Raw genomic sequence first — 23822 nt, forward strand, 5'->3', positions numbered from 1 at the left:
TTTAGGTGTTTTGCTTTCCTTTAGTATAACTTCATTTCCTCTGATTTTATTATTTCTTAGTATTAAGGTCACTAGAAGATCTACTCTGTTTCACGGACCAGATCCTCCCTCTCGTATCAGAAGTAAGTGACACAAGAGATGAAGAGGTATTCCCTTTTCCATAGGGAAAATGTGGACCTGGTATCAACAACAAGAACTTGCTAACATGTTATGTTTACATAGGCCACCATTCATCCGAAGTCTGGCCTGTTAGCAGTCAGTGACAAATTGCTTCATTACACAATTGCCATCTTTATTCACAGCCCTCTACAGGACTGCTCCCTTTATAAGCCACCTGTAATAAAGCTTTCACTCCTCCAGCTCCCAGAGTTCACGTAGTAATGGCCAGGTTCAAACACAAAGGAGAAAAAGCTGAGAATTCACAACATATTTCAACCAGCAAAATACTCTCTCACAAAAGCACTCTTGGGTTACAGAGAAGATCTACATATAAGCTTTTCCTACCACAGATGAGTTTGGCAGAGAAAAGGTTGATTACTTCTCTGAAACATCAAGACTGGATTAACAGCATTCAGAGCTGAATTATTAAAGGAAATCACAGAAAATTGCAGCAGAATAGTTTTCAAGGGTACACACAAAGGGTTCGTCCTTGAATTATCTATCACGCCTGATCATTGTATTTTCATATGGGAGTGTCTAGGCAGTGCTGCTGGAACCTACTGGCAACACACATTAACAAAGCTGGGGGGGCAGGAATTGCATCCAATTAAACCACCAGGGACCAGTTTAAAATAAAAACAAGCATACACAGTACAGAGTGCTGGACAAATGATACAGTACACAGCTCAACTGCAACTACATCTGTAACCCTTGAGGGGATGCCCTGAACTCAGTAACCCATGGAAGCTCTTGCAGGAATAGCTCACCTATCTGTTTCCCAGTGTCTAACACCACTTTCCAGAGGTGATAAACTGCTGTACTTATCCCCTTCTCCCTGGTCTGTTTGCTAAACTCCTTGACACAACTTTTCAAGTTCTGATGCACTGACTTGACAAATTTTCAAGGTGCTGATCTGAAAAGCACAACTACAAGAGTTAATGCTCAGAGCCAATACCACTGTACCACTAATCACACCTAACCAAATTGAGTGCTGTGATTATATCCTTTTTTTTACAGATTCTGTGCACGTTTTGCAGCATAACAGATACTATTCTCTCAAGCAGTCTCAATTCATTTTTTCCTCCTGAAACTCACTGTAAATATTACCAGCTTTATGATGCTTAGTTGGTGTATGATGATAAAATATACTGCTTTACAATGCTCTCGGGTGAAGAAAGAAAACAAAATACAAAAAAACCACTCTTGTAAAAGCTATGTAAGACAGGTAAACAAGTCCATCCTCAGCCTCTTTAACAGAGGTCAGGTGCTTGAACACGACACAACGCAGAACAGTGCAGCCACCATGGAATAACCGCTTTCACAAGGAGTTAACATGAGTAGCAGACAAAGCAGTTTCCAAGAAGCACAGAACCAAAATGTACCCCAACACAGCTCTGCTAGCTGACCAAAAGTTGTTCAATGTTCTTTTTTCATTGCTAGAATCCTCCCTGGCCTCGCTCTTTTCTTTGATTTATGCTTCCAACCTTTACTTTCCTCTTTGTGACATTTTGAGTAAGCACAGAGTTACTAAAGGAAAAGACTTCCAAGGCTATGAAACAAACAGTGTCAAAATGAATCACTTCCCTCCCTACACATATGCACATTTCCTTTTAGGCAGCCCTGTAAAGTCCTGTCCACCTTGGTCACACTTTGGACACCTAACCCTTGCTTACAGTGAGCTCTGCATTGCAGACAAACACGGTAACAGAGAAAGTACTCCTTGTTCACCACGGTTTCATGTTGTAAATCCCTGCAGCAGTACACAAGGCAGCTGTGACAGCTTCAAAATAAAGAGCATGGTACACGTGGAGCTGATACAGCTGACGGTTAATAGGACCAGGCAGAGCTGAATACTAATACTAATTAGTAACTGCACTTTTGATCAGGTATCGCCACAAATCTTTGACTCAAAGCTAGAGGTGATTCCACAAAAACAACTCTACTGCCTATCCATGTGTATGCTGTGTACCATCTTCTTCCTTCACTACAGAGAGCCCCTTTCTTTTTGTTCAACTTGACAGGGGAGCTGTCACATGGCAAGATCCTGCCGGAAGTAAAGAAATGTCACAGAAAAGATGTCCCGAAGAGTTAAGTGCATAACCCTAAGCTGTCCAACAGACATGCAGAAGAGGCAAGGTTTTAATTCTTTCTGACTTTAGAATATGCTTTTTAAAATTTTTTTTTGATGGCTTGATAATATTTTTTCCTTGAAAGACAAAGGAATAGTAAATAATAAATTCATCATACACTCGTGCCTTGTCTCTTAATGCAAAGAATCTTGCTGCTGATACCAGGAAAGAAAGAACACAACTTCTGAAATAAATGTTTCATTTTTTGAAGAAAAATACACTGTGTCTTGAGAAAGTTACAAGCTCTAGGACAAGGTAAGAGCAGTGTTACAGTAAGTGGAATGGGAAAAATTCACCTATGCATGTAGGTGAGCAAGTTCATGAGTCAATGTTCCACGCTATTTACTTTGCTTAGTGTTTTAGAAGCAGGGAGCATTAGTGATGTGCCATTAATAATACAAATTAGTGTTTTCTGTCAGCTCCACAGAACAGTGCACCACTTGAATAGCGCTTGTCTGAGCTGAGCGTGCCTCTCAGGGAGAGCAGATGGGACGCGTGGCAGATGTGTTTGGGAGCAGCCAGACAACCCACAAAGAGGCAGGAAAAGCAAAGGAAAAAGGGAAGGAGGAGAAGGCACACCACGGCATGACAATCGGCCTCATCAGTGCAGAGTGGCCGATCTGGCTGTACCGTGGGACAAAGGAAGCAGACAGATTGCACATGTTCTGGTGCATCTCAATGCCACGGCTGCACAAAGCTATTGATGGCTATCAACGCCGACTTGTTTGTTTGCACAGCTGTTACTGTCGGGTGACGCTCCCCCTTTCCGTTCCGAGGGGACGGACGGGCTCACATCAGACAAGCCCAACTCCGCCGGGCTGATAACATTATGAAAAAGAATAGATAGCTTAGGGAACAAAGCTGTGATCCCAAGCTACAGCAAAGGCAAGGAAAGGCGAGCACTAGTGGCAGGGGCCACAGGAGTCACAGATGGCACCAGTACAATGCCACAGCTCAGACAATGACATTCGGGCACAGAAGGAGCAGTAACAGGAAATCTGCTGGTGGCCTTGGGGTGGCAAACTCTCTGCTGCTCCTGCTGCCCCCCAAAACTGGTAGGAGTCACAAGCAATTCACAAGTATTGAAACCTGTCACTGAGCAGAGCGACCCTGAAGCTGCCAGATCCGTATTTACAGAAGCACAGCCGTGCCCTGTTAAGGCTGCTGCAGACTTGTGTGAATTCGGGAAGGACCCAACTTTCTCACGACTACAGCAAAGGACTGCTGCAGTCCACAGACTTCTTTGGTGACAAAAATATACCACGTCTGCTTGCCAGAAAACTACACGTGTTCATAAACCAGGAACTAGACTAGTCATTTTTCCAGAAAGCAATTAGAGGGATGCAGATTGCATCCTTCCTGTAGCTGCACTGCTAAAAAGTAATGTCTGCTCTATAACCTGTAATAAAGAAAAAAAAGGACGTTTCAAATATATATTTTTAATAATACACATGTATATCGATATGCTTTTATATTTTCTTCATTTATAACAAATATACTTTCATGTATTTTTTAAATGCAGGATCCAAATGTAATCTCACCTCTGCCACTGATATTTCATGTGACTTCAAAAAACTTGCACCACTTTTCTGCACTCTGCTATTAAGATATGGCAATTGTACACCACCCCATTTGCCAGTATTTACTAAAAAGTCAGTAATTCTCAATATTATCAAGATGTTAAATCATAGACAGGTACCAGCATGACAATAAACACAGGAAATCTTATCTTGTAATAAAAGTTAAACCTTAAGACTAGAACTAGTAATTTTCATTCTATTTTTTTTTTTTTTTTTTTTGAGAAACTAAGGTATGGCTAATAAAGTTTGCAAACAACAGAAAATTCCAGCAGACTAGCAGCAAAACAGTTCAAAACATGTATCACTTAAAAAAAAAAATAATCTTCTGCGTACTAACACAATGACCAACAAAATTAAATTTTAGTAGCTGTATTTTTTAGGCAAGGAGAAAAATTGCTTTTATTGCTGCCCATTGTTTCAAACAGATGCATTTTAGGTAGAAAGCCAATCAATACTACATACATTCCAAATATTATGGTAAAATTCCTAACTAACTACATAACAGCAGCTCCCAAATCATTAAAGCTATGAGCTCGCTAAGAATATTCACCACTTGAAACAGTTCCCTGATTATGGGATGGAGTAGTATATCCCATTTAAGGGAAGCTTTTAACAAAATATATTTTAACCCTTTCTTCAAGAAATGGAAAGTAGGAAATTGAATGCAGCGTAAGACTCAAGACCACCCAAGGGTAGAAAGAATGATAGATGCAAATATATCTAAAAAAAATCCAAACTCTTCCTTCTACAGCTTAACGCTTAATAACTTGCTAATTTATTTAACAGCATTTAGTTCAGCTTCCACCAAAAAGAGCTTGTATGCATTAGGTCATTGCAAAAAATTTATACAGCCCCCTTGTGTAAGCCTCTAACTAAATTTCTTAGGTGTCTGGCTTGTAGGAAAATACCAGTCACAGAAGCATGTGCAGATGAAAAGCTGTCTGCTTTCTTCTCCAGGAGGCATTAAGCATGGATTGAACAGTGACAATAATTACCCCTGGCACACAAAAGCCAGGGAGAGGGGGGGATGGGAGCCTGCACTGTCCCTCCCTTCCCAATCTCCTGCTCACAGCTCCTCTGCAGGGCTCCCTGCAGATTTTGCAAGGTTCTGTTCCCTAGAGCATATGCTGCACCCCTGCCCAGTGCACCCTCAGGGCAGCAAGGGACACAAATCATCCAAAGTCACAACAGTTCTTCCTCAAAGATGTTGATTTTCTCATTTTGAAAGAATCTCTCATCATTTACCAGATGCACTTAAGAATTTTAACTAATTAAGCTGCTCATACTACCTGAAAGGCTAAAAGAAAGAGAAAGTAATGAAATTGACAAATTATGCTATGTCTTGGCCCTCCTTCTCACTGTAGTTGATGAAAAATCTTCATGACAGAAAGATCTGTATTATGAGAAAAATAAATGTTACTAGGAAGCAGCAGGCAAAGTGAGTGCCGAGGTACACACATGCTCACTTTTACACACTTCAGGTTTTAATACACAGCCAAAAAAGAAGAGGAACATCTTAAAGTCATTCTTCACCCACATGCACAGCTGTGGCTCAGCTGCTGCCCAGGTGTAAGTAGACAAGAACCTCCCCTTGTTGCACAGCAAATAAGCACAAGCTTCCATCTCTGTACAAGGAGAAAAAGTGCACCAAAGCACAAAGGGGAAAAGATAAACCCGTGCCTGCTGGCCAGCAGAGCTGATGAAGGCTTTGGAAAGAAAGAATTTTAGTACAAGGCAGCCTAACTGCATTTCATAGGCCAGTCAAAAAATACACCATGAAATCCTCATGAATTTTTGCTTTTGGCAACCAGTATCAGTGAACCTGTAATACCAGCCACTGCCATTGACATTTTCTTTCTTCTCCAACATTAAAGCCACCCTGAAAACTTCCTTTAGGACACTTGCTGGTAACCATCACGTTAAAGAGCTGTAGGCAGTGTGAGATTCCAACTTCCACGGCATGGCCAATGGAAGAACTCAGGAGAAAACTTGCAATCTATGCTCTGATCCAGGAATTTTCCTAACACATCCACTGCTGAAGCAGAGCAGGACCCTGGAGTAGTTTACAGTAAATGGTAGACTAAAAGAAAAAGAACCCACGGCTTCTCTTTATTTCATACCACTATAACACATTCTGTTTTCCATGAAGGAGATCAAAAACCGTGCAACCCAAGGGATGCTCTCTGTAACAAAAGGTAACAACAGGTAGACCACCAGATCGGGCAACTAAAGGGAGGAGAACATGCAGAGGAGGTCAGAGTGAGCCACCTCACCATCCACTCCATAAACACAAGTACACAGCGAGATCCACCTCCCAAACATCATTACAACCTTTGGAAAACCATGACTCAGCTAAGAAGTGGGCTGGGAACAAAGCCCATGCACAGAACAGTTTGTTATGCCTACACAACACCTGCAATCCTCAAGGAGACAGAAATCCTCACTTGTGGAACTGCATGAAGCTCTTACAAGATACCTTAAGCTGACAGTCCTTCTCTAGAACTCCCCTGAAACAAAGCCATGATAATTCCTACCCTTCCCAACATCTCAGAGGGGAGAAAAATAGATGTTTCTGATACAGAAGCCTTCCATGGCCACTATGCCTTCCTGCAGATCATCCCCCACAGCTGAGGAAAGCAGCGGCTTCATGCAGAGCTTGGTGCTCTAACACGACCGGCTGTCTGGCCACGCACACACAGGCACAGAAACCGCAAATCAAATCCTAGTTCAAAGTGTAGCTTTTGCTGGGAGCGTTCATGCTTTTTTTGGCACTTAGTTGTACATGACATCATTGTGTGGGAAGCCATATGTTAGAGATAAAGTACACACAAACTCGAATTGACTTTACAAATGTTAATTCTAAGAAAAACTCTCATCAGATTTGCTCATCGGGATAACCAGGTCACATTTTTAAAATGGGAAAGCTTTCCTTCCCCCCACTTCCTTTCTTTTTTTCCCCCTTTTTAATTGCTCTCTGCACAGCAACTTGATTTTTAGTCTCTAAGCAGCCAGCGTCAGTTTTCATTCAACTTGAATGACTAGTGAAAAGCTTTATGCTTATACTCAACACTGCAGTGTCCACCAAAATGCAGACCCTGGAAGCTTTTAAAAAGACCAATTAAATTTCTATTAGCCTCTTTTTTAGGGCAGATGACAGATCAGTGAGTGGCATTTTGCACACAAGCAAAAAATACATCCTTAAAACAAAATAATTTTACTTCTTACACTGCATTATCACTACAAAATCTCTACAAGCCATGAAGTGACAGAGAGCCTGAAGACAAGAGTAACTGTCTAATTAAAACAGAACCTACGCTGTATCCTAGAAACCCAGTTATCCACAGAGACTCTCTTCATTGACACATATCCTTAACTGTGCTGTGCTGACAAAGGAAAAATGCCCTTGACTGAGCTTTAAGTTGCTCAGATCAGCAGGCTCGCTGCTCCAAAATCCTGTTACTTCAAGGAATAAATGGAAGTCCCAACCTGCAGCACCTACAAGCAGCTCCTGTGAGAGGCTACTTCACCAGGCTTCCGTCACAGACACAAAAGCATGGTGAAAAATCTGAAGATGAGATTTTCAGCTGGCAGGGTACCATCACTCTGTACTGAACTCGGAACAACAACTTCATTGCTCCGGGGCCAGATCGCAACAATATGCCTGTACATGCTTAATTTTTCAAACAGTTGTATACGCATAAGCAAATAATGCCAAAAAGCTCCCGCACAGTCGGATATGAAGGCATTTAGTGGTACTCGCAGCATGTATCACTTGGCAAATCAAGGCACATGAGAGAGAATCTGTCAACGCATTTTCACAGGAAAAGGAGATTTCAAAGAAAAGCTGGGAAAGAGAACAGAACAGTCCCAGCTATCCCAGCCTTTGAGGCTGAAAATAAGCATTTCACCAAAAGAGTGCTGAAAAACATGGAAAGAAAAGGGACATTCAAAGAGATGGAACAGAAATTCAAGAAGCACTCACTTTAAGTAGAGGTTACCTAAGCTTTTGCTTTACAATGTGCAATTGTTATTGATCTTGACCTCATTTGGAAAAAGTGAAATTTTAAAAAAACCTATAAAAAATAGACTAACTGCATAACACCAAAGATCAAACTTCTGTCTTAATTCATATCCACAGAACTTCCAGAAGACAATTCCCTGGCAAAATTACTAGAAAAGAAGAAAGAAGGCAACAGAAGTATTATTTTGAACAATAAGACCCACACAAAAACTTAACCAAGACAAACGAAAATGACCTTCTCTATAGGCTGTCACGCTTAGGCATCCACAGTACAAAATAGACAAATTCAATGCAGATATCCTTATTAGAGATTCTGGAACTGCACTGGCTTTAAGAATAATTATGCTATCAAGTAATATGTTTTGCTGTGCAAATATCTCAAGATTTAGCAACTCATTCTTATCTTTTCGTCCTCCTCAGCCACATACTCAAAAGATGACAAGTAAAGAAACTGCAGTAGCTCACATCTGAAGAGAAATGAAATTTGCCCAAAGTGTTTTCTTCCATGTCCTTAATGCAATCCAACAGCCCTAATCACTGATCTCAGAGCACTCTGCTGGAAACAGGTTATCCTAAGCTACTGCTGCCTAAGCTTCCAGACCTGGGACCAAGTTCATGACCACCACAAATGAGTTCAGCTCTGCCAGCTCCAGCCAGGTTAGATCCTCTTTTCCCAGTACAGAAGTTGGCGAAGCTGTGACACCACCAGTCATCAGACATACCTACTAAGATACCCAGGATTCTAAAGTGTGAGTCTTCCATTTCTTAGTACTCTTAGTCTCTACTTGCTTTAGAGTCGTGTGGCACTCCAAACTTAGCATAAAGAAGTTATGGATACTAAACTCTCCAAGTTATGGCAATAAGACAATCCTGTAATAAGAACTACAGTTTCTCCATGGCCCTAAAAACTTCATAGCCTCAGTTAACAACAGAAAAAAAAAAAAAGAGAGTGTAAATATTATGTTAGTAAGAGTAGCAGAAATAAACCATAAAAGGATCTGCTGGAGAAAACAATGAATATATAGATAATCCAAAAAGAGAATCTAAGCACAGATTACATATTTCTTACTAGAAATATGTATAGAAGAACCAGGAAGGTAACAAAACAACTGCCAAGAGAAGTATATGGGAGTGGAAAGCATTACATAGTCCTGCTTTATGGGGCAGTCTGCTCACAGCATTTTTTACAGGAGCAATATCTCTTCAGGAACATCACAAAGTAAAACTTTCTAAATAATATATTGAGAAATACACCAGAAAGAGAACAATAAAAAGAGCAGGCAAGGAATGTCCTCTTACCAAAACTTAACACACACCAGCCAAGTGAGAAACAATCTTGGGAAACAGATCCATTCATGCGCCTTTCTCAGGCAGGACTACCAGCAGAGCAACTGAAACACGTTTCAGAACAACTAAGCATTAAAGAAACCAAAAAACCACAGCACAACCTGGAGAAGATGTTTGTGTTGTAACTGCCATTTGTTAGAGGCATGCAAAAAAACATATTTACCTTAAAGCAGCAAGGAGAAGAAAAGTGGGCAAGGCATCATGCACAGGTGGATAAAAACAGCCAGACTGACACATTCAGTAGCAATCACTGCACACTTGTCACCTTGGGTGACAATGACTACTCAAGATCCTCTAGTACAGCACCACGTTAGCTTGGCTGGGAATTGTTACCAAAGCGAGCGATGACACTGAAGAAGTGATGCTTCTAAGTCCTTCACAGGACCTCTCCTGGTCCTTAAGCTCCCTGGGTCATCTCATCCCTTCACTTCTCCATAGGCTCTACTGTGGAAGACTGCATAAGGTTCCGAACTCCCTCCATTACTGCTCAGTAAAGCTACAGACATGAGACCATGAGGGCTGTAAATTGCAGAACACATTGATTAAGCACAGGCCCACAGGCACCACTCCATGTACCACACGTGGCACTGCTGAAAGAAGTCTCCACTGATAACAAAACTGGCCCAGGTTTAGAAGCTCCTCGGGTGAATCTCACATCTGATTAAAACCATCCCCATTGCCATGCACATTGGAGAAAGCAACTGGGAAACAGGGCTGAGATACATTCTGGCTGCAGAGTCTCCAAGACAAAGACTAATAAAAAACCTAGAGTAAAAAGACTAATAAAAAGAATAGTATCTAGAACAGCAAACATAGGTCTCATGAGAATACAGGCTTCTCTTCAATTCAGACCTTGGTGTTTGTTTTGGGACAACCAGATCTACATTTTAGGACAACCTGGAAGATTAAACCAGTGAAGTTGTGGTGAGTTCCTTCATCGTGTGGAACCCCTCAGAACAGCACACAGTATTTTTAGAAGCTGAAACATATACACTTTAGATTCCAAGGAAACTTAGATGTGTGGGGTTTTTCTGTTCATGATGTGGTCAACCTATCTACTTTAAAAAATATTGTCACATTGAACCTGTTGAACTACCAAGTTCCTTACATCTGTGGCACGCTCAGGACAGCATACTATGTTTGGAAGCTGCAACAGCTGACCATTGGATTCTAAACTGAATTTAGAAGTTGGGGGTTGATGTCACAAATAGCTTTAACCTTTTTACTTAAAAAATACCCTGCACTGAAACTGGGGCTGCCAGTGTTCTCCACAAGGTGCCATACATTTAAAGCACTTCCTTTTCCTTTCCAAAACTTTCCCAGAGGAAGGAAGTAAATTCAGTTACATCTGTAATGAGACAGAACTGTGGGAAAGCAAAAGTTCAGTTTTCTAGGGAATCATGACCTGAGTTTCAAGAACACAAAGGAGAGGCAAGGCTGATTCACGTTTTATGATTTGCAAATAGATATGATTTTCCAAGATAAAGATCAGATCTCTTTTTGATCACAGAGCTATTCTGCTTTAGTGCGTGCTTAGTACAATTTAAAATAATTGCAGGCTTCTTCTGTTGATTTAAAAAAAAAATTGGCCTATCAACACAATGTCTCCAAACAAAAATGAAATGAAATGATTGCACGTATTATTAACTACTTCCACTTTTATCCAAGATAATGTTAAAATACACAGTACCATTGGATAAAAAAATAACACTGATCTGATAATTTCCATAGTGTATCAGTCTTAAGAAATTTACTGTTCAGAAGAGTTCTATTTGAACATGAAACAGCTTCAAAAGAAAGGGGGAAAATACACTAACATTCTCTAGAAAGTTATCAGTTATTTGTGATGGAGTATTTACAATGTACATAAATGCTGTTTCATATATCCCTTAGAAAGTTGGAAAATCCACACCTGCCTTAAAGGACAGAGGCTGCTAAAGGACAGCACATGGGGTATAACCAAACATTCAGCTGACCCCAGCTCCTGTACATTGGGATCCTTCCCCTTTCTTAGCTGAAGGGCTGAAGATCCTGGTTGACTGTTGATGCATTTCTTCTCTAGTAACCTAATCCCAGGAAATAACATTACACATAGTAACTATATGCCCACACCTTACAAACCACCAGAAAGTGCTGAGACACCCCAAATGAAATTTTTTGAAGCAACTACTTCAAATACTGTTAAATAAATAAATAAAATTATCTCATGAGGAAATACTTTCCTATGGAGAAGAGCAGCCCCAAGCAATAAAGTCTTCTGTATGAAGTTGATTTCAATTATTTAAGATGCTGCACCATGCATATGGCTAATTTTTCCCCTCACCAAAGCTTGCCCCTTCACAAGTCACACTGCCTAAGTGTCCATGATCAAAAGAGGCCAGTGTCTGTGGATCACAGCACACATACTCTGTACTACTTTGGCCTGTATAGCCAAACTAGCATAAAATTTTTATTTATGCTAAAGGAAAGCAGGTCGGTCTTACACGAGTTGTGAGCTACAGTTTACTCTATTTTGTTCTCTGTGCTTTCAATTCCCCCCATACCAAGCAGTCACCTGGGAGTGGACTTCTAGCCTAATTATCTCTAACTGTGATATTCCCACTATCCCAGGAATACTCTCTTGCTGTAAACTGACCTAATATAGAGACTGGCACAAGTACAGCTACCATAGACTTAACACATACTTTTTTCCACTTCCTGGATAGAAAAAACCACTCCAGCGAGGGTTTTCCCCCAAAGAGTAATTAGAATACGTGTTGGGGTCCCTTCTCCCCTGCCATGTAGCCCTGGGAGAGGGGCCCTGGGGGGAGGCACGGGGTTTCCCTGGCCCTGGTCAGCCTTGTTCCCCACTGGTTGGTTTTTGTTCCCCTGCGTGGGGAAAGGACCCTCGGGTCCCATGACTGAGGAGTTCCTTGGCAGATCCCAGCCATGCAGCTCGGGAAATAAACATCTCTGAAACATCTACCAAGAATCTGTCCATAGATATTTCTTTTCCACGGACCTCGTTGTCTGATACACGTGTCGCAGGATCCCCATTGCAACAAATGGTGGGCAATGAGAGCAGAACGATCCCCGATCCCTACAGCGACTGATTTGTGAGTAAACTCTGGATTTCTCTTCTTGTTTTTGTTTTGCTGTTCCATCTCTAAACTATGGAGGAACTGTGGGAAGACTCTTGGCTCTCAGAGCCACATATGGACATTTATCTTAAACTTGAAAAGATTCTTGAACAACAATTTGTAAATTTTAGCTTAATTCAAGCTCAAAAGGAACTGAAACATTTCCTTTCATGGTTGTTTAAGAACTTTTTCTACATTTCTTGAGATTTGATTCTTACCAAAGATTTTTGGAACACCGTTTGGACACAGTTAATTTCTGAGTCAAAATATATGCCGATGGAAGAATATTTTCGTGAATATTATTTAATTACCGAGACTTTTGAGCAATGTCAGCAGTGTCTTGGAGAAGGGAAGCCTGCCTCAGAGTCCGTGCGACCCAGACCATGTGGACCGAGCCCTCTCCGAGCAGCAGCGAGGCAGTTCCCGCGCGCGGGCGGAGCGGCACGAGCTGCAGTGTCAGCAGCAGAGCGAGGCGCGGCAGGAGCAGCGAGACCCAGTGGTGCCCGCCCGGTCCCGCGCAGCACGTGGTGGAGCGAGCCCCATGAACGCCCGACCGAGAGGGGCAGCGCATGGGTGGCGGTGGTGCGGAGCCGCGCGGAGCCGAGACGCGCGCTGGAGCAGGGCGGGAGGGGGCCGCCGCTCGGGGACCCAGCCGAGACGTGGGTGCGGCCCCAGGCAGGGGCAGCGCAGCTGAGAGCAGAGGAGACGGTGGCGTGCAGGGAGCTGAGCAGCGCGGCGCGGCCCGGCCCGCGCGGTCCTGAATGTGACCCCGGGAAGAGCGCGCAGGCACGAGCAGCCCCGGCGGCCCCAGCAGCCCTGGCAGTTCCAACACAGGAGCGAGTGAAAGCAAAAGAGAAAGCAAAAACGCAGCGAGACAGAAAACAGCAGCCACTCGGAAAAAGGAAAAAATCACCATAGCTAAGGTTTTAGGAATAGTAAAATGGTATAATGTTAAACAAAATTATGGTTTTACAACAAGATGTGACAGCCAAGAGGACATATTCGTTCATAAAACTGCTATTAAAAAGAATAACCCTGAAAAATACATCCCAAGTTTAGGAGATGGAGAAGTGATAGAGTTCAAAATTGTGCAAGGTAGAAAAGGGTTACAAGCATCGCAGGTCACTGGGCCTGATGGTGTTCCTGTAAAAGGCAGTATATATGCTAAAAATCGTAGTCATGTTAGACAGTACCTCCATTATAAGCCCCCCCTACAGTCTCCCTTTCCTAATCCCACCTTTCCCTTTTACCCTATATCCTCTTACCCCCAGTGTGTTCCCAATCCGTTTTTTCACCCATGGTTTCCCTCACAAAACCATGCCTTTGCCAATTGTTTCCCCAAAAATCCCTTTCCAATGATGAGTGGGGGATGAAGAGGGGGAGGGATGAAATTAACTATTGCTGTTTAGCGTTCCAACAGGTAAAAATGGAAGAAACCCTCTCCTGCCTCAGTTTCCCCACAAAGCATGCTCAGAGAGTCCTGTCTCCCTTCTGTCAGCCTTAAGATGTTCCAGAGAATCTGTTTGGACATTTAAAGACTCAGGAGGGTGGCTTGTTTTGTTTTGAAACTGTTCTTGTTACGTTTATCCAGTTGTTTTCAACGTTAAGTCTTAAATCTCTTTTTGTTAAAAATAAACAGGTGAAATGTTGGGTCCCTCCCCCTGCCATGGAGCCCTGGGAGAGGGGCCCTGGGGGGAGACACGGGGCTTCCCTGGCCCTGGTCAGCCTCGTTCCCCGTTGGTTGTTTTGTGTTCCCCTGTGCAGGCAGGGACCCTCGGGTCCCCTGATTGAGGAGTTCCCCAGCAGAGCCCCGGCCATGCGGCTGGAGAAATAAACATCTCTGAAACATCTAGCAAGAACCGGTCCATAGATATTCCTTTTCCACAGGCCTCATTGTCTGATACACGTGTTGCAGGATCCCCACTGTAACAAATACATTATTTTGAAAACATGGGGAAGTTTCTGTTTTAAGTGGACCAGGTGGGGATCAAAAAGGTCTAAAGAAAAGACTTTGGAATGCATGAGTTTGGTTATCCTTTGCTTTTAACCTTACACGGGTATTCACAGAGTTGTCAAGCGCTGTTATCCTAACCTGGGGAAGTTTGCACACAGAACTTTAACTGTCTACACAGAGAATTCAGTTCATGAACTAATACTGGACTCGCCCAGGAAAGGATGTGGTAGATAGAATCTGTAAATTAAAATGAAGAGAGAAAATGCACTGCAAGTGTGATAGTTCGAGCTTTGCTTTCAAATGCATTATATTTAAACATTTCCATTGCAATTATCTGAGCCTTATTCAACACTTGGAGTAAGATTTTTCTTTTCTGTGCAGATTTTCTCCTGCAGGGCCAACATTATATGGCACCCACCACAGTGGTACAACTCAGCAGTGCTAAGCAAAGCCCCTTGAGTGCTTTAGGAAACAATGTCTCTCACCCACCTGACTGCACAAGGTTCTTCGGGAAGGGATACAAACCCAAGTGGGTTGTCTCATGCTATGATACTAGAAAAGGAATTAAATGAGCTTTTTGTGTGACTTTGTCTAGTTTTAGATGCTGCATTTAAGGAAATATATGATCTAATTACAAAGAATCCAAAGAAAAGTAGAACAGTGGATGGACAGAGGTGCTCCAATGAGGAAACAACTGGGATAAAATTGGGATTAATCATCCTAAAAGAAAAATTGTAAGAGTGTGAAGAGAAGGTGCAGAATAAAACATGCCAGTTGTTTTCAAGCTTATGTAAAACTATAGAAAGGAGGAATAATCTCTTTTCCACGTCTATACTGGACAGCTCAGCAGTACTAATAGCCATGAGGATGAGTTTTCCAAAGGCTGATGTCACTCTGTATCAGAAAGGATTGCTCCAGATGGTGCAGGAGCCTCCATCACTACAGGTCTTTAAGAACAGATTAAACAATCATATCCGGAATTATAATTTCAGCTGATTCTTGCTTTGAGACTTCTTTCAGCCATGTTTCCTCTGATCCAGGCTGTTCAGATGCACTGTAAACAAAAATCAATGTCACATTTTAAAGCTGCATGGCTAAACATTCTGTCCAGTTTCTCATACATAGCATAGCTGTTTAAAAGAAAATAAACCAACAGGCTGTGCTTATGAACATCCAAACTTTCCTGCTACTTGAGAAAGGAATCTCTCCAGGATATGTGAAACCAAAAATATTAGCTTATATATCGTGAGATATATAGATAGAAAAATATATATATTTTCACCATAAACGTGAGGCTGCCAAGGAAAAGGTAAACTAACACACTTAAAGGTACGCTGAGCAGGGATTTTAATTAGTGATTATAGGGAATTCCCTAATCCTAACTGGCAATTAGTTGCCCATGGGTAGTAAGCAAAGTGCATAGAACTAGAAGAGCAACAGAACAATATGTTCCGTATTCAGCTGGATAAAAGCATATACAAACAAATTCACACCACTGAGGACTTGGCAGTGAAAGGAACCAGTGTTTGAAAGCAGTATGTGTAGGACTTAGTCACCAGTTGTGCATCCTTTGTGGTGAATGTGTTATTTACAGCATCTCTAAACAACCACAGAAACTCATTATAGAAGCACAACTTGTCTAGCTGTGCTTTCAGGGACCCTTCTCAAGTGAGGCAAGCCTCCAATTTCTCTTTCTTGCCTTCCAGCACTGCCCATTCCCTTTCAAAGGCCGGACTGTTCAGTCCTTGATTACAAGTGGAATAAAAAGCCAAATGTTATGAAAGACTCAAAAAAAACAAGTAGCATTTCCACCTGTAAGCAAATCACAGCTGATGTTCAGCTTCCCAAAATTTGTTTCCACATCTTCTTACAACCATGCAAAAGCAGAAAGAAATTATAACCAGTTTTAGTTATAACCACAAACATTTTAAAAGCATTTAGTACAAATATCCATGCAATTCTAAAGTGAAAGAAGTCATCCCCATCACAAACATTCCAGTCTTTACCTCATGAGGGTATTTCACCCTCTCCTCCCCTCCCCTGCTGCTTCCCACAATACCTACAGCAAGGATGAAACCAAAGTAATGAAAAATGTATTTTGAGCTGCTTTGGACTCCTACAGCTAGCAAAGAAGTTTCTTCAGCAGCCTAGGCTGTGGTTATCCTCAGCTGCACTCCCAACACCTGCTTGGGCCTCCAAAACTACACACATTTTTATCAACTAGGACTGCCCTGCTAACTGAGATTAAGAGCACAGTAAGACAGTTCCTGCTGATGTGGAATGCTTTAAATTCCTATCACTGCTGACAAAAATGGTGTGAGATAAATTTCTGAGCACATACTGCACGCTGCACTGAAAATTGTCGCCCCCCCTCCCCACCCCCCCCACCCCCAAACTTATACTATGTGATGCTTCCACCTGAAAAACTCAGATGAAAAATGGGCATGGACAGTTACACTTCTGTGCTGTAGGGTCAAGGCTCTGGTGCCTGCAGCAGCACTGGTTATTTCAACTGGGAAGGCAAGAGAGGCTTCTCTTTATGTGGAAGTAAAACTGGAAGAAAATCTATACATGTCTTGCCCTTAGAGACAGAGCTGGTCTAACCCTGCCATCCTAGGATCAAAGAAGTGTGGTTCTTTGTGGTTCTTCTCTAGTTTAATACATTGGCTCCCAACAGGCTGAATAGTTAAAATGGGAACCCTTGGTGATGCTTCAAGGTATAGCAGGTGAAAGATATTTTGCTTTTACTTGCTGTTTTGTGGCACCATGTACAGGGCCCCAACAGAGACTCCAGGCCTTGGCAATACCTATTCCATGAAAACCTGCTTCATGAAAATTACACTAAGTACTGGTAGGAGTTTTGTCTCAATCATAATATCATAATTTAAATTTATTCTGAACTACTAAAACAAGACTCAAAAGCTTTTTTTCTCTAGTGTCTCTGTCTCCCTCCTTGCAAAGTTAACTACCTGGCACCATTTCAGCTTAAGATGATCCTAGATTTTATTCCTTCACACACATACACACATTCATGCTTTATTAGCTAGGATTTGGAAAAAGCTAAAATCATATGGCCATGTAAGCTTCCTAGAGATTCAACAATAACATTCGAGATTATTTCCAGCAATATTTTCCATTCTGGCCCATCAGATCATTAAATCATTTAACCCACAAGTGGTTTTGCTTATTATTTCTCAAAATGAATGACATTAAAAGACTGAAATACCCAGTACCAAACTCAGCCAGGAGATGCAAGCAGTAATGTTTCCATCCAAGAAAACCTCATTCAAAAATAAATAACCAGGTCTAGTATACATTTCAGTCAAACCACAACCTGCCTAATAAAGAAACAAAAGCCATATAGAAAAAGAGGCATATTAGCACAAGTATTTACAAAGCCAGAGTACCGTCATCTTCACAGGCAGCTAAATCACCAAAGCACCCACTACAAGCTTCCTTGAGACCCTCAAGGTCCAGGCATCCCTGTAATTGCCCCCACAATCTTCTTATGTGCTCAAAGGTCCCTGCTAACACTAGTTGTCAAAAAAAAAAACCAACAAAAAATCACTTTTCCACATCTTGCAGCACTAACTCAAAAAACAGTAACCACACTTTGTGGTAAAGGACCAGTTATCCTTTTAAGAAAGGATATCCTTTTCAGAAAAATACTGAAACTTAATGCACTACCTGCAGTTGCCAGTTCTAGTTTTAGCAGTTTCCATGCCCAGAGACATGGGATGTGGCTTCCTGTTTGCCAGGTCTCCGAAATGTCACATTACACTAACCACCATTAGGAAGAATGCAAATGGAAGGTGTCCCATGCTATGAAAATATGAACAGCTAAAGGTCTGAAAAAAGCAGGTGAAGAGAACATTAAACATATATATACATATATAACATGCATATATTAGCTCTAGTATATACATACACATAGTACATAATCCATCAATATGTGTATGTTCCAGGTCAAGTCTAAGGGTTCTCCCTCCTTCACAGTTGAGCTTAAAGCTGTGATACTTTCCCAATTTCATAGCCTGAGACTCAGCTCTTAGTTCAGTACTATCTTCTTCAAACTGTCTTCACACAACAGATCAAAGTACAGGGAATCACAGAACACTCATATCCAGACTCTGCTATTATTTCATGGAGACTTAAATCCTCACCTCCATCTCCCTTCTCCCTCCAGTTCCCAATTCTCACTCAGCAACTTAAGATGAAGATCTTAATATTCTTGTGAAGATTTTTAACATCCTGACCTACCTCTAAAAATTCTAAGGGCCTTTGGCATAGTAAGTGAAATGATCACCTTAAGGAAGGCTACAAGAAAACCAGCCAGCAATAACAACCAAAGGCACACAAACAAAGCAGGCTGCTCCTCCTGTCAGAAGGCAGCACTGGAAAGGGGCAATTTGAAGAACATGATTCCCAGCTCAGTCTCTGGGACATATTGCAGGAGCCTCCTTTGCAGATCTGCTTCTAACAGCTGCCAACGATGCACAGACCATAATCTAAAAATCGCTATACTAAGCCTGCTTTCCTAAGCGAGTATGGAGTAAGTTATTCTACTTCTGCCTTCTCCAGTAACTTCTGAATCCAACAGCCAATACAAAATATACTCAACAGAAGTCAGAAAACTCAGAAATAACCACTTTCATATTTCATGAACATAAGCATCTGAGATGAGGAAAGTATAAATTAATCATTCATCTGCCCATCTCTCCACTGAGGGAGGCTCAGGCAGAAATCTTGCTTTTAAGATGCCTTTTGGGAGCAGCTGGCTTGCATATCCACAGTTCCACACACAGCACCACATGTACCGTCTGCTGCCCAGTTCAAGTATCTTTTTGATACTGATCTGCTGTGACTGTCCTGGTTGGACAGAGATAAAGAGAGGAGAAGGAAACGGAACACTAGTGTCAAGGTACTGGGATTCATAAATTCTGCCCATCATGGGATATATTTATTTGAGCTCACGGTGCCCCTCCATCCACCCACCGAGTTCTGTCCTGTGCAGAAAGCCCAAATCCACCTAGTCACAACAGGTTCTCCAATGACTGCACAAAATACTGAACCTAATCACTTCAGAAAATGAATCCTACTTGCAAGTTACTTCTTGCACATGGTTTGAGCAGCCAAACTCCTCCAGACTCAAAGCTCAACCTGGCAAACAATCACAGAATTGGTTAGGTTGGAAAAGACTTAAGATTAAGTCAAACCATTAAACTAACAGTGCGAAGTCCACCACTAAACTGTGTCCTTATGTGCCACACCTGCATGTATTTCACATACCTCCAGGCATGGTGACTCAACAAGTCCCCTGGGCAGCCTGTTCCAGTGCTTGACAACCCTTTCAATTAAGTATTCCTAATATCTAATCTGAACCTTCCCTGGCACAACTTGAAGCCATTTCCTCTTGTCCTGTCACTCATTATGTGGGAGAAGAGACAAGGTGATAAAGGTGCCTCCTTTTCTCCAGGCTAAATATCTCCCATTTCCTCAGCTGTTCCTCATAAAACTTGGGCTCCAGTCCTTACTCCAGCTTCATTGTATTCCTTTGGAGGGGCTCAATGTCTTTTCAGTTCAAAGGTTTATTACCAAAGTCAGTCCATTCAAGACAGGTTTAAGAAGGAAAAATTGCAAAGGTTCAAGCCTACAGTGTTTGGACTACCCCAGGGCTGCCAAAGACAGCCAAATGCCCACCAGAAACAATAGGTTTTCACCCAATGAGAAAAGAGGCAATCTTGTTTTCCCCAAATAATTATTCACTTGTTAGATAAGTGAAAAGAATAAAACAATTGCTTGACAACAATGATGATGACAACATTATGAAACTGTTACATTATTCCAATTCTGACTCCTGTTCCCTTTACAGAAAGAACCCACATAAAATGATGGCAGTCCTACAGCAGATTCCACATTAGTCAAAACAAAAATTTTTATTGAAAATCATCATATTTGATAGTCCCCTCTTCCACTAAAACTAATTCCTGTATTTCTGAGAAATCTGCCCTCTTCCAAACCCTGTTTCCAGCTCTAAATACTGCAGAAACTTGACAGTAAGCATGGTTTCTTTCTTGGTTTAATAGTGGAATGGTAATACACAGCTACAGCATGGCCTACACTTCAGTGTGCAGCTTCATGATTGATTTCCTTTCTCAATCTGATTGAACTTTTTGTTCACTTCATAAATGAAATACTTTGATTAATACCAAAATGCAAAATGAGCATCCTATGTGACATAGTATAAAAGAGAATCAATGGGAGAGGAGTATGGTTATAAACTAAAAATTAAAGTAGACGGAAGTACAAGTGTAACTTGGACTGAAGGCTGGAGTTACGACAAGGTAGATGCTCTCTTCAGGTTTACAGAGATCATGAGTCAGATTTAAGTAATGGCTGGGATTTGGATACAGCACTATGCACTAGGTCAGAGCACTGAATTCAGCATCACTCAGGATAAGAGAAAAGGATAGAGAATATGCATCTTCATTACTCTCCAAAGCCTTCTGGCCCTAATTTATGTGCACAATTAAATTCTGTGTATATTAATGCATTTAAGTTACTTAATAATTTGACTTGGAAAACCTGTAATTAGGCTTAGCAGTCCTCATCGGAGAATTGTTATTTCTGGATACTTAAAGCAGCAGTGTCTTTATTTGCACATCTGGAATCTAGTCAGTCCTCTTAGCATCTAAGGATTAGAAATTTTATCTCTATTTCCAAACCATAAGCTAAATTCTGCACAATCTGTTATTGAATCTAGATAAATCACAGAATCATTTAGTTTGGAAAAGACCTCCAAAATCATTGACTCCCAACATTACCCAACACTGCCAATTCCATCACTAAACCATGTCCCTAAGTGCCACATTCACATGGTTTTTTAACACTTCCAGGAATGGCAACTCCATAACTTCCCTGGGCAGCCTGTTCCGATGGCTGATAACTCTTTCAGTAAGGAAATTTTTTCTAACATCCAATTTTAGTCTCCTCTGGCACAACCAGAGGCTATTTCCTCTTGTCCTACCACTTGTTACCTGGGAGAAGAGACTGACCCCCATCCCACGACAACCTCCTTTCAGGTGGTTGTGGAGAGTGATATATGGTCTCCCTTAAGCCTCCTCTTCTCCACATTAAGCAAACTCAGCTCCCTCAGCTGCTCCTCACCAGACTTGTGCTCCAGACCCTTCACCAGCTCCACTGCCCTTCTCTGGACATCTTAATGTCTTTCTTGTAGTGAGTGGCCCCGAACTGAACACAGCACTCAAAGTGTGATGACCTCACTAGAACCAAGAACAGAGGGACCATCACTGCCCTGCTCCTGCTGGCCACACTACTTCTGATACAAGCCAGGATGCCATTGGCCTTCTTGGCCACCTGGGCCCACTGCTGGCCCATGTTCAGCTGCTGGTCCTTTTCCATCGGGCAGCTTTCCAGCCACTCTGCTCCAAGCCTGTAGCACTGCAGGGGGTTGTTGTGACCCCAGGGCAGGACCTGGCACTGTGCCTTGTTGAACTTCATACAGTTTGCCTCTGCCCACTGAGCAGACCAGCACTCCCACACAACTTGGCGTTGCCTGCAAACTGAGGGTGCACTCGATCCCCTTGTCCAGATCATCAGTAAAGATACTAAACAGGACTGGCCCCTGAACACATCAAGCAGGCCAGATCTGGCCTAAAGGCATGGTGTTCAGCCTTCCTGCTCATGTTACATTCCAACTAAACAACCTGAACTTCAATATGCACAGGTTAGAGTCTCGAACTGATAGAGACAGCTGGGGGGGGGGGGCGGGGGGGAGAAGTCTGAAATCTATGGGCTGTTTTCCAAAATCAAGTCACATAAGAACAAAATATTTAGTTGGAAGCTACATAAAGACAAAATCACCACCATCATTTTATCCATTTCATGTCAGAAGCCAGGCTGTCAATACACCAAGCAGCAAAACTAAATTAGCCCTTGAGAAGAATGCGCTAAGACAGCAAAGAAAGCAGACCACGCTTCTGCTAAGTGTCTCTTTAAAAAAAAAAAAAATTAGTATCAAACAAAACCCTACTAGGAAAAGATACAGTAGGCTGTTTTACTTCTAATTACTCAGAAAATTATGTTGGTGCAGTACTGTGACTAAGTAGGGCGATGATCTTTTCTCTCAAAAAGTATAGGATTCGGGAGACCCTAGTTGCATGCCAGCTTTGATTAGCACGGCATTCAAAAATCCCACTGTGCTGAACCTTCCTTTCCAACAGTAATTTAACTCCCATAAGGAATCAGAAAGGCTAATGAATTAACCAGCTGCACAGCACTAATTTCCGCATTCTCAGTGCACGGTTCTAATGCTGCTTCTGATCTCTGCAAGGACATTTCAGTGTGAGAAAGAGGAGGAGGAGGCTGAACAAGAAAGTCAGAATTTGTCTGCTGCACTTTGGTCTAAGAGAAAATGAAATTAGGTGAAAATCCAATTATATGTTGAACACTATAGTGACAAGAACCAGATAAATTCTAGATCCTCTAACATTCTACTGTTTTAACTTTTGAAATAAAACCACATTATTTTGCATTAGTAACAGTTTAGAATGTTTTTCTTTTAAACACATGAAGAAAGCATCAACTCTTGAAATTTAAGCAGTGATAGAAACTTCTGTAACACAGGTTATTTACCTTCAATTAATACTAGTACTGTGCTTACATTTAAAGGTGAATAAAAGAAAGACCACAATACTTAAAAACACTCCACACATCCACTTGCAGCAGCTTAAAATCATATGTGTAACCAAAAATGAAGGCATTAATTCTTTCCCAAGAGATAACAAGGAGTTAAGAGAGGAGTAAGACCCAGTACAAGAGAGAAGTCAAGGAAAAACATGCCACTTTTACATCATGGAGCAGCAAGATAAGATGAAATCCCAGGAGAGAATAAAACTGAAGAGATGCTCTGTCACTTAATTATGTAACTGAATAGCTAGCTAAACATTAAGTATAATTTCTGGCTTGATATTTGCCCAATAAACAACAGCAGCAAGTAAAGACAAATTAGATGTAATCTCTTCCTCATTTCCTACACATAGCAGTCTAGAAGACATGTAAGATGAGATGAATAGAGAACAACACAAAATGTTTATTGAGGTGCCAAGAACGGAAGTACTGAAGCACTGCAAATACAATAAATGTAAAGTCTGAAACTGCACAGGATTTCAGATGACAGAAACCAGGAGGACACCAGGCTCAGTCTGGCTAAGCTCAGTTCAGAATGTGAAATAAATGCCATTGGTGCTTTACTGATTAAAAGCATCTCCATCTCAACAAACCTGCTTCTTCTGCATTTGATTTCAGAAACTGAGGAAAGAAATAATGTGGGGCTTTGATTTATTTGAGCATACCTGTAGCTGTTAACTCCTGATCTAGAACTTTTTTCCATCTTCTGGTGCTCAGTTTTTCAAAATCTAAAAGCAGTACACTAATAAGTACAATTCAACAGCAAATTCCACTTGTGCTGGGTGATCTGCAGTGCCCCTCAAA

At 41.7% G+C, this 23822-nt stretch overlaps 1 protein-coding gene across 4 annotated transcripts in view; it reads right to left on the reverse strand.

Annotated features, from left to right (window-relative positions):
• The window catches only part of KIAA1549 (KIAA1549 ortholog), a 335592-nt gene that overhangs the window by 76211 nt on the left and 235559 nt on the right, over nt 1-23822 (reverse strand). The gene's annotated exons all lie outside the window — the stretch shown is intronic.

This window comes from Corvus hawaiiensis, chromosome 4 (genome assembly GCF_020740725.1).
Source record: "Corvus hawaiiensis isolate bCorHaw1 chromosome 4, bCorHaw1.pri.cur, whole genome shotgun sequence".
NCBI lineage: Eukaryota > Metazoa > Chordata > Aves > Passeriformes > Corvidae > Corvus > Corvus hawaiiensis.